Source organism: Mustela erminea, chromosome 6, assembly GCF_009829155.1.
Source record: "Mustela erminea isolate mMusErm1 chromosome 6, mMusErm1.Pri, whole genome shotgun sequence".
Lineage (NCBI taxonomy): Eukaryota > Metazoa > Chordata > Mammalia > Carnivora > Mustelidae > Mustela > Mustela erminea.
In genome coordinates, this window is record NC_045619.1 from 79,274,754 (window position 1) to 79,286,840 (window position 12,087).

The 12,087-nt window shown below is 34.9% G+C and overlaps 1 long non-coding RNA gene across 1 annotated transcript in view; it reads right to left on the reverse strand.

The window, feature by feature from the left end:
* The window catches only part of LOC116592400, an 82,302-nt gene that overhangs the window by 45,756 nt on the left and 24,459 nt on the right, over positions 1–12,087 (reverse strand). The gene's annotated exons all lie outside the window — the stretch shown is intronic.

Genomic DNA, 12,087 nt, shown 5'->3' on the forward strand with positions numbered 1-12,087 from the left:
GAGGCAATACCTTTAAATGTGGAAGCTAGTAGGATGAGAGAAATAAAAATATCCTTTATTTAAATAAGAATTGAATATCTATTAAAGCCCCTGAGTTGATGGTATTTCTTTTTTAAATAAAAGCAGCTTGAGCTGAGGCAACTGACAATAACAATATTTCTGAGGACTTGGAGCATCTGGAAACTCATATTGCTAGTGTCATATGCAAGGGTGCAACCACTGTGGAATCCTGTTTAACAGATTCTTGTAAAGTTAAATAAGATAACCTGGGAATTCCACATCTAGGTATTGATCCAATGGGAATCAAGAATATTCATAGAAGCCCAACTGACAGTAACCTAAAACTTGAAACAGTTTAAATATTGATCAACAGGAAAATGGATAATTATAAGAACTCAGTCATTATAAATAGAATTTTTTAAACTACAGCTATGCCCAACTAAATGGATGAATGTCACAAACATTCAGAAGCCTATTCATATTATTTATCTCTCTAGAAATAGCTACATATGTGTAAAATGGTACAGATTACAGACCTATAGGTACAGACCTATTATGTCTGATGAATGTAAGTACTGACCTCCATGTAATTCCAAAACATGCAGATGCTTAATTCACATGATTTGAGAGAATGAGTTCTGTCAAATGTTGAATTCACACACAAAGTACCCACTGCATTATTGCTGTCTAATATTGCTAGGCAGTAATTAAGATCCTATCTCCTTCTGATGCTTACTAATTTTTAATAATAAATTCCAAACTCTGGGGGTGAGGTTGACAGTGAAATCACCAAACTATTATTTTTGGAGGAGGACATTTGCCTATTTCCAATGCTCTGGCATCTCTCCCATTCTCTATTTGAAGTAACAAGAGCTTGGACTAAGATGGTAACTATGAACCTGGAAAGGAAGAAATGGCTATGAACAGTCCTTCCTCCTGCTCATGCAGGAGGAAGAAGAAAAGGCAAGAAGGACACACAGATGGTTGCAAAGCATGGAGCCTGACAGCTTTCTGGGATCGGGAGACTGATCTATTTATTTGACAGAAACCTGCTGATAGCTTTGGCCTAGGGAGACAAAGGGATGTTATTCCAAGCAGAAGCCAGAGGAGCAGCATGAACATCAGTGACTCAGCCCTGAAAGAACTGGCCAGGAAACACTGAGGCCTTAGAGCTGAGATTGGTCACGTCCCTCTCTTTTATGTGTTGCCCAGACTCTCCTCCGCTTCTCCAAAGCTTTCATCTAGCTGAGTGCTACTCAACCTTTCTGGGTCAGCCAAATATTTGTGGAGAGCTTTACAGTCCATGAAGTCCTTTTACATACATTGTCTTATCAACCCTATGCAATGGAAAAGCATTCCCATTTTATCGTCAAGGAACCTGAATGGTAGTGAGGGGCAGAATTAGGAAGTGGGTAGGGGGACTGTGACCCTGTATTTACTCAGTGTCTACTATTCAACACTGTATCAGGTTCTCTAAGAGATAGAAGCAGAAGACATGACCTTTTGACCCCAGGGGCCTGTCATCTTTGGAGGGAAACAAACAGAAAATACATCAGATTGAGTAGAGAATAAGGGTGTGCATCCCATAGCTAAATATTAGTAAGTATATAACAATATGTCGATATAGAGAGTCATGTAAAAATCTGACACATTAATTCCATTTGCAAGAAGAATCTTTTAAATATTTATTCTGGTTTAGTGGCCAAGGACACAGAATAATAGAGAACTAGAGCATTTGTGGAGATTTTACAGGACCTCTAGACTATTTATTTGACTATATAGGACCTCTATCTTGAGAAACTGAATTTCTTCACTAAAAAATTATAGGGAATTTTTAGGCTTATTGTCAAATAAAACAAAGCATATACATAAAAGGAAAGCTCCATAAATTCAACATGGTTGTAAAAAAAAGCATATAATAAAAATAATACATCTATTTTATACATTTTAGACTGTAATAGGAAGACAGAGTGTGTATGGCAGAAATATAATATAGAAGCTTCCTGTTATCGACTTTTTTTTTGTTTTAGAAATGAACTACTTAAGAAAGCGGATGAAAAGAAAAAGTTATTTCAAAAGGAGTAGTGTAGTTCTCCAAGGGGAAATCACTTTGACCCCGATTTAAAATAATTTACAGAATGTGGATCTTCTGTAAGGATCATGTTTTGCTTTTTAAGGATTAGTTTTTTCCAAGCAGGAGGTGGTTGGAATTTTTAGAGTCTAGTGTGTGGCAATAAAAGGAGGTGAGGTTTGAGATTCTTCTCAAATTTGTACTCTATCCCCACCTCAGTCCTCAACAAAGCTACAAAACTAAAAAAGGCTTTAGTTTTAAAGACTTTTTAAGCAAATTCCATGATGTTTACGAACAAAACAATTTTTTTTTTCTATTTTGTCTCAAAAAAATGAAAAACAACTTCCTGGGTTATTCCTACATCTTCCTTCAGCTTTTTGCCAGCCGGGAGATGAGTGCTCTATTTCCGCTGACTAGCAGACTCTGAATTGAAAGAGCTCGAGTACAAACAAGAATAAAGGAGGTAAGGTTCTATTCAAAAAGGGCTCATGTTTGCAGATAATTTGATTTCATTCATTAAATGAAGCTATTATTTTCTTCTTCCCCAAAAGCTTTAATGCAGAGTATAGGAAACACACATGTCTAAGAAGCCTATCTCTGAGAAGAGAAGACAGAGTCATCAAAGACACCCAGTTGTGTGTGGGAGTCCTCACTGGGGGTTGAATTATCAGGCCAAAAACAACTGGGTATGGCTCAGTTTCTGGAGCTGTTTCATGTCAGGGTTAACTCCCACTTCAAAGAAACCCAGCAGACGGGAAATGAAAGTTCAGGACATCTTCCTTTGAATCTGTTTTCAAAATGGCTCATGCAGTTTGTTGGCTGGTATCTTGGAAAGGCGTATTTCAAGGTTCATCATTACTATTTGCCTTTTATCAAGAGCCAATAATATGCACTGAAGATGCTCATGTACATATAAATTACGGTTCTTCACTTATGAGCTTGGTGTTGATAACACTGTGATCCTTTTGGTCCAGTAAGACCAGGTCCAAATCAAAGTTATTAGTAAGAGATGAGAAGACTTTCAAGGGAAGACAGAACACCAGGATCTGGATACAAGTTTCACGGAAGGGAGCAAATGAGCATTTGAAGGAAAAAAGGAGAAAAACAAAGACACCCCCCCTCCTCCTTTCTGCTCCTGTTTAGTTGAATAGAAATAAGCAGATTGTCCCAACCAAATCATCTGTGCCTTCTTGGTAAAATAGATCTTCATCTTGCAAAGGAAAGGAATTCTTTCTGAGCTATATATGGACATATAGGTGGATTCCAGGCTTTACAGTTATTGCAGAGAATAACACAGTTATTGCATTATTTTGTCATTGTTTAAGTACATTAATAGTCCAAATATTCAAATAGAACTTTGGAGCTAAAGAATATATGCAATTTTAATGTCTATTAATATTGTCAAATTGTCCTTCATTGGAGTTGAGCTAATTTATTTACACTTTCTTCAGAAGTACAACAGGCCTCTTTCCCCACCATTTTATTATCAGAGTATGAGGTTGACTTTGGGATTTTGGTCTAGATAAAAAATTAATATATACTTCATTACAATTTTAATTCCCATCCTCTTATGAGTGATATTGGATCTCTTTTCACCAAACTTAAAGCCATCTGTTTTGGATGTCCATATTTTCTGTCTTTTGGGGGCAGGAGTTAGTATTTTTCTTCATAGATTTTTAGAGTTCTTCAAATATGGAAACTAGCTTTTTTCAGTAATATGGGTTGCAAGTATTACTTCTCAGGTTATCGTTTGTTTCTGGTGTTTCCTCCCCTACACATTTTTATTTTTATGTATTTGAATTTGATAGTCTCTTCTTTTCTGACATTTGGATTTTGAATCAGAGGTAGGAAGCCTGTCTCCATTATAGGGTTATAAAGGAATTCTCAGATAGTTCTAATACTCTCATTATGATGTCATTTGCAGTTATTCCTACTGTGTATTGTGATATATAGATCCAACTTAATTTTGTTCCATTTCTGGATCCATTGTGATATGCTAAATTCTCATATAAATATCAGCTTATTTTTGGACTTTCCATTTTTTTCATTGTCTTTCAGTCATGTTTTATACTATATTTTAATATCTGGTATATTTAATATCTAATAGAGCTCATTCACACTCATTGCTCCTTCTTAAAAAGTACTCCTGGCTATTTGTTTTATCTTTCCAACAAGTCAGATTGTATCATTCCAAACATTCCAAACAAAACAAAAGAAATCAACAAGTCTTTTGTATGTGGATGTACAGTTTTCCCAGTAGCATTTATCTTACTGGTTTTAAATGAAGTATATTTGACATACAATGTTACATTAGTTTTAGGTTTACCATAGTGATTCAGCTGTTCAATACATTATACTATGTTCACCACAACTGTAGCTACCATTTGTCAATGTACAATGTTATTATAATAGTACTGACTATATTCATTATGCTGTACTTTTCATCCTTGTGACTTATTCATTCCATAACTGGAAGTCAATACCTCCCAATCCCCTTCACCTTTGTCCCAACCACCTTTCCCTCTGGGAACCACTAATTTGTTTTCTGTATTTATGGGTCTGTTTCTTTGTTCATTTTTTGTTTTTAGATTTCACTGGTAAGAGAATTCATGTGGTATTTCTTTATCTGTCTGACTTCTTTCACTTAGCATCATAACATCCAAGTTCATCCATGTTGTTGCAAATCTCAAGATCTCATTCTTTTTTATGGTTAATATTCCACTGTACATTCCCTCTACCATTTAATTGAAGAGACTATCCTTTTCCCAGTTGGTGTCTTTACCAAAGATTAGTTAACCATATATGTGTGAGCTTATTTCTGATTATAAATTCTGTTCCATTGGTCTGTGTGTCCTTTTTTATGCCAGTACCATACTGTTTTGATTACTGTGGCTTTGTAACATGATCTGAACTCAGAAAGCACGATGTCATTGACTGTGTTCTTTCTTTTCAAGATTGCTTTGGCTATTGTAGGTCTTTTGTGGTTCCATGTGAATTTTAGGATTGTTTTCACTATTTCTATGAAAAATACCCTTGACTCTGTATATATCTTTTGGTAGTAGAGACATTTTAATAATATTAATTCTTCCAATCTATATACATACAGAATATTTTTCCATTTATTTGTTTCATCTTCAATTTCTTTCATCAACATTTTATAGTTTTCAGTGTACAGGTCTTCCATTTCCTTGGTTAAATTTATTCCTAGGTACACTATAATTGATAGTATTATAAATGAGATGGTTTTATCAATTTCTCTTTCTGATAGTTCATTTTAAGTGCAAGGACACAACTAATTTTTTGTATGATTTTGTATCATGCAACTTTTCTAAACTTATTAGTTTTAACATTTTTTTGGTGGAGTCTTAGGGTTTTCTCTTCTACATATAAGATCATGTCATCTCCAAACAGAGACAATTTTATTTCTTTTCCAATTAGGATGCCTTTTATATCTTGTCTTATACAAGTGCTCTGATTAGAACCTTCAGTGCTATATTGAACAGAAGTGGCTAGAATGTGTGTTGTCATCTTCTTCCTGATCTTAGAGGAAAACTTTAAACGTTTCACCAAGGAATACGATGTTAGCTATAGACTTTCCACATATAACTTTTATTATGTTGAGGGGCATTCCTTTTACACCTAATATGTTAAGAGTTTTTCTCATAAAATGATGTTGATTCTTGTCAAATGCTTTTACTCTATTGAAAGGATCAAGTGATTGGTATCCTTTATTCTGTTAATATGTTGTACCCCATTGATTTCATATGTTCAACCATCTTGCATCCCATTTTATCATGGTGTATGACTGTTTTAAGGTACTGCTGAGAACAATGAAAATGAGCCCTGATTTTTCATCACTGATAAAGCAACTCAGATTGGATTAAAGACTTAAATGTAAGATCTGAAAGTATAAAACTTCTAAAGTAAAATAAGAACAAAGCTCCTTGACATTGGCCATGGCAATACTTTTATTGAATGTGACCTCAATACACTAACAACAAATATGAAAATAAATGGGACTATACCAAACGAAAAAGATTCTGTGCAACAATGGAAACAATCAATAAAATGAAAAGGCAACCTATGACATGTGAGAAAATATTTCCAAACCATATATATGATAAGGGGTTAATATGTAAAATGTGTAAGGAAATCTTACAACTCAATAGCTGCTCCCTCCCCCAAATCTGACTACAAATGAGCAAGGGACTAAATAGATATTTTCCAAAGGAGACATTCAAATGGCCAACAAATATATGAAAAGGTACTCAATTTCACTAATGATCAAGAAAATGCAAATCAAAACCACAATGAGATATCATCTTATACCAGTTAAGATGGTTTTTATCAAAGAGACAAATGCTGTTGGGGATGTGGAGAAAAGGGCATTCTTTTACAGTTTTGATGGGATTGTAAATTGGTGAAGGCTTTATGTAAAACAGTATGAAAAATCCTCAAATATTTAAGAATAAAACTAGCATAGGAGCGAGCAATCCCACTCCTGGGTATAAAGCAAAAGGAAATAGAATTAGTACCTTAAAGAGATACCTGTGCTCCCATGTTTTTACAGCATTATTCACAATAGCTAAGATATGGAAACCTAAGTGTCGACAATGAATGGATTAAGAAAATATGGTGTATATGTCTGAATATACAATGGAATATTATTCAGCCACAAAGAAGAAGGAAATCGTGACATCTGCAACACCATGGGTGCATCTGGCCAACATCATGCTAAGTGAAATAAGTCTGACATACTGTATGATCTTACTCATATGTGGAATCTAAAAAAAAGCTGGTCATAGAAACAGAGTAGGATGGTGGTTGGCAGGGGCTGGGAAATGGGGAAGTGTTGGTCAAAGGGTATAAATTTTTAGTTTTAAGATGAATACATTTTGAGCATCTAATGTACAGCATGGTGACGATAGTTAATACTGTATTTCATACTTGAAATTTGCTAAGAGTAGACCTTTAGTTCTTACCACAAAAAAATGGTAACTATATAAGGTACTGGAGGTGTTAATTAAATTGTGGCTAATTGTTTCACAATGTAGATCAAATCACAATGTATACATTTAATATATATATAATTTGTTAATTATACCTCAATAAACCTGGGAAAAATCAATACAGTAATTACTTAAATGTATAAAGTAATATAGAGAGAAATGACAAGTATAGGATATCCAAACATGGTTTTTCTATTTTCCCAAATCTTCTATATCTTTAAATAGCATTTTGTAGTTATTTTCATATATATGTACGTTATTTTCCTAAGGATTGCTTTTACAAACATATTACCTATACTTTCATTTGAAATATATATATATCTCAAATATACAAATATAGTGTTAAGTATATTCACATTGTTCTGCAATACATGTCTAGAACATTTTCACCTTGCAAAACTGGAATGCTATACCCACTATCTTCCATTTTGGTTGGATTTTATATTGTATATACCAACAGTTAATATCTGCATTTCATTTTATTTTCCATTTCACGAGCTTTCTAAATTTGACCACCTTTGACTTCTGTATATATCACATCTGCAAATAATAAGAGTTTTATCTCTTCCATGAAAATTTGTTTACTTCGAAATTTTTTCTCTGGTCTTTATCTTGGCTATTATCTCCAGTAAAATGTTAAATAATAGAGGTGATGGTGGACATCCTTATCTTGTTCCTGACTTTAGTGAAAAGTTCATGAAGATATATTTTGTCATGTTTACTGTATTTAGTTTAGTCTTATTCTACTGGGGTTTTTTTCAAAAATTCTATCATGTAAGATGTTGATTTTTTTAGTTTTACAAGTAATTTCTTCTTAGATATATTAATTTGATGGATTATACTAATAGGTTTCTCATCACTAAGCCATCCTTACTTTTCTGTAATAATTCCTCATATTCCTGGTATGTTATTCTTTTAATATGCTTAAGGAGTCTCCTTTTTGGATATTACAATCTATATTCAAAATGATATTGACTTGTAAATTTGTTTTACACAGTCTGTATCAAACTTGGGGTCATTTTCCTTCCTCTTATATGTTCTAAAAGAGTTAAAATAGCATGGAATTATCTGCCTTTTAAAGGTTTAGTTGAGGGGTGCCTGGGTGGCTCAGTGGGTTAAAGCCTCTGCCTTCGGCTCAGGTCATGATCTCAGAGTCCTGGGATTGAGCCCCACATCGGGCTCTCTGCTCAGCAAGGAGCCTGCTTCCCCCTCTGCCTCTCTGCCTACTTGTGATCTCTGTCTGTCAAATAAAATCTAAAAATAAATAAATAAATAAATAAATAAATAAAGTTTTAGTTGAACTACCCTATAAAACCCATAAAGTCATCTGAATCTGGTGCTTTAGGTGGGTTGCCCCATGAAACCACCCCCCCCACCTTTTCCCCCTTGTTAAAATGAGTTTTTCAATTTTCTTCCTTTCCTAGAGTCAGCTTTAGTAATATATTGTCTTAGAAAATTTTCCACTTTACCCAACTTTTATTTCCATGTTTCCAGTGAAGACACGGAAGTTAAGGGACATGCACTGGTACAGTCAGGACTTCAGGCCAGATCTCTCCTCCTCCCACGCATTGTTTATATTACCAATGTTGTTTTAAAACACAGCATGCTGTGACCTATTTGGTACATGGGAGAGGTGACTGGGAGAGGGACGGGTTAGAGGATGGTGAGAAAAGAAGCCATCCCGGTAAGCAGTTAGAAGGAGCACAAACAATACTGACAGTGAGCAGGGAAAGACGCAGCATTAACTGTGGTTTACACACATTCAATGAATAACAGAAGTAGAAACAGCTGGAAACAGATTCCTGAGGTCAAAAAGTATGGGCATGTTTGGAAACAGCATTGCAGATTAGAAAAGGAATTAATTAAAATTAATTTTGGTTTAAGTGTATTCATTAATAATAGGAAAATGAAAAGCTGGAAATAGTCTTTTCTACTTACAATTTCAACCATTTTTTCCTTTTTTGAAAACTAAAAACAAATTAGAAATGAAAATTTAATTTGCAGGTTTCTTCAGTCATTTATATTTCTTTTTTTTTTTTTTAAGATTTTATTTATGTATTTGACAGAGAGCAGGAGAGAGAGCAAGAGAAAGCCAAAGCACAGGGAACGGCAGATGCAGGGCTCGATCCCAAGAGCCTGGGATCAGGACCTCAGGTGAAGGCAGATGCTTAACCAACTGAGCCGCATAGATGCTCCCGTCACTTATATTTCTAATGGAAAGAGAGAAATAGGTACACTCAATAACAAACTTATAAACCTTAGGAAGTCCTAATAGGGAAATATACTTAGAGTAAGCCATGCACTAAGTTCTTCACCAGCCACATGTATTTTTGGAGAATACCTAAAGTCTGTACATAGCATAAATCTCAGAATTGAAGAAAAGTTCTCAAATCTACAGAATGACTTGACAGATACAGGAAGGGACAGAGTTTCCTTAAAGAAAGAGCTGCTCAACACCAGAATCAAAACCACCACAACAGAAGGATAAATACGCTCTCAGGAGAAACAATTTAGGAATTCTTCAACATAAATCATATAATGAAAAAATAATTATTCAAAAGAATGAGAAAATCAGATCCATATAAGTCCAGAATAATTAAAATCTACATGAGTAAGACTTTTAAAAGAGAAGAATTAGTAAGTAACTGAAGTAATATAATTTCAAAATCTTATTTCTAATACTTGAGTGCATTTGTGAAGCCTGATTTCCTTTGCTAATTTTCCTTCTGCTTCATCACATTTTTTTTTCTTTAAAGCACACGATATTCTTTACTTTATAAGATTCAAACTCCAAAAGAACCCAAGAATGCTTTCCCTTTTCAGCTATAGCTTAAAATAATTTTTAAAGAATGAATTTCTAGAATCATGAATACTTGGAAGAAACTTCTAGAAAAAAGCTCAATAATTGCTTAGCCAATTCAAATACTAAAGCATAAAGCACAACGTAAAATATATAAAAGGAGTTAATCTTCCACAAAGAAGAAAAATGTGTCATAAAGAATAAAAGGATATAACCAGATATAGACTAAGGACTGAACGTTGAAGTTAAATTAAAAGTTCATATTTCCTTTTCTCCATTTATCAAATCAAGTCAAATCCATGTGTCTGATTCCAGGAAATTATTAAAATTCAAGACAAATTAGAATAATTTCCTTTGGGAGAGAAAATCATCTAGTCAGTATGTAGCTAGCAAAGGGCATATTTTCAGTTCTAAGGTCTGGCACTTAGAACTGTATACAGTTCTAATCACATACATGCTAATAACAAGGAAGGGGTTCAGTCACTCTATTTCTTAATAGAGGTGATATAAGTTATTTATCGGTTCCTGATGAAATCTCCTACAATATTTTCCTTTCGCTCCATTGGAAAGGACTATAATTACATGGAAATCCATGATAATATATTAAAGATCTCATGTTGCTGCTCTATAGAGCACTTAGAATGGAGTAACATTACGCCACACACAGCAATTAGAATGCAACTAATTAGTGTCACTTACTGGGTGAAGCAACTGATTAATTATGTTTAGACATTGCTGCTGAGAGAAAACTCAGAGCCTATAGCTTCTAAATTGCACTCTCTGCCATTCAGCTAATAGAACACCTCTGCTAGCTCAATCGTTACTGTGTATTTAATTCAGCCTCACTCTCTGGCTAATACAGGCACCCCCGAAGTTCTGCACTAATGCTATGTTCAGAAAACTACCCTCCATCAGAATTACAGTGTACTTTTCCCTCGATCACATTAGGAGAGTAATTAGTGAGGCAGCTGTGCAGCTACAAACTTCCAGGCTCAACTCTGTGGGCAGTAATATATTTCATCGTTATAGAAACAATATCCTAGCACTTTCAGCACATCAGTTTGGAAAAAGAAAATTGCTCAAGGAGTCAAAGGAAGAGATGTGAATACCTTCCTCAGCCTCTGTGAAGCTATTGTATCAAGAAGGCGTTTTTTAAAGGGCCCAATGCCTCATGCCTAAATTTTGCCAAATACTCATTTACTCTCAGACCTCTAGTCCTGCTTCCCGAAATTGAATCTGATAATTTCCTCTCCTCGGTCATCTCCATGTTTATGCCACACCAGGGTGGAAAGTGAGGCCAGATGGATATTTGAAAGTGTCTCAGTCTGGTTTGCAGAGTATCCTTGAAGGAAAAGCTGTTAAACACCAGAATCAAAACAACCACAATAGAAGGACAAATGTGCTCCTAGGAGGAAAAACAAACAAACAAAAAAACCCAGGAAGGAATTCTTCAACATAAATCATACAGTTAAAAATAATTACCCAAAAGAATGGATCTACTCCATTCTGAAATTTGTTCTTGAGGCTGCTAGGGAGCCGATTCAACTCCTTCTGCTCTGTGTAGGAGCTGCACAAGGTAATGGTTCTCCTTCTTCCAAACCCACTGAGTTCTGTCCACAAAGCATGGGATGAGCCACGGACTGTGGTGTGAAAAAAGACGTCTCTTAGGAACTAAGCCTGACCCGAGGAGGGAGGACCTCACTGGCCTGAATTCTTAGGTCGAATTCATTATGTCAACTGGTACATCCCCTCTTCTTTAATTCTTCCTTTCTTCTCCCTCTGCCACTGCCCAATTCCAGGTTTCTAGTGATTTCCATCTGCACTATCAATTCCATCTGCACTATCATATTAAAGGCACATCATCTCATATTTTAACATGTAGCCGATTTATGTGTGACTCTTATTAAAATGGAATGTAACAACACTGTGTTGTATACTTGAAACTTGCTAAGAAACTTGCTATCTTAAGTCTTCGCCCTAGAGGAGGAGGAAGGCAAGAGGAGGAGGAGAAAAAAAAGGGAAAATGGTAGGTATGTGGGTGTGTTAATTAGCTTTATTATGATGATTATTTCACAATGGTATCAAAACACCAAATTGTATACTCTAAGTATAAACAATTTTTATCGATCAGTTACACCTCAATAAAGCTGAAAAAATGCAGATTCTGATTGGATAGTTTTGCAGCTGGCCCAGAGCTCTGCATTTCT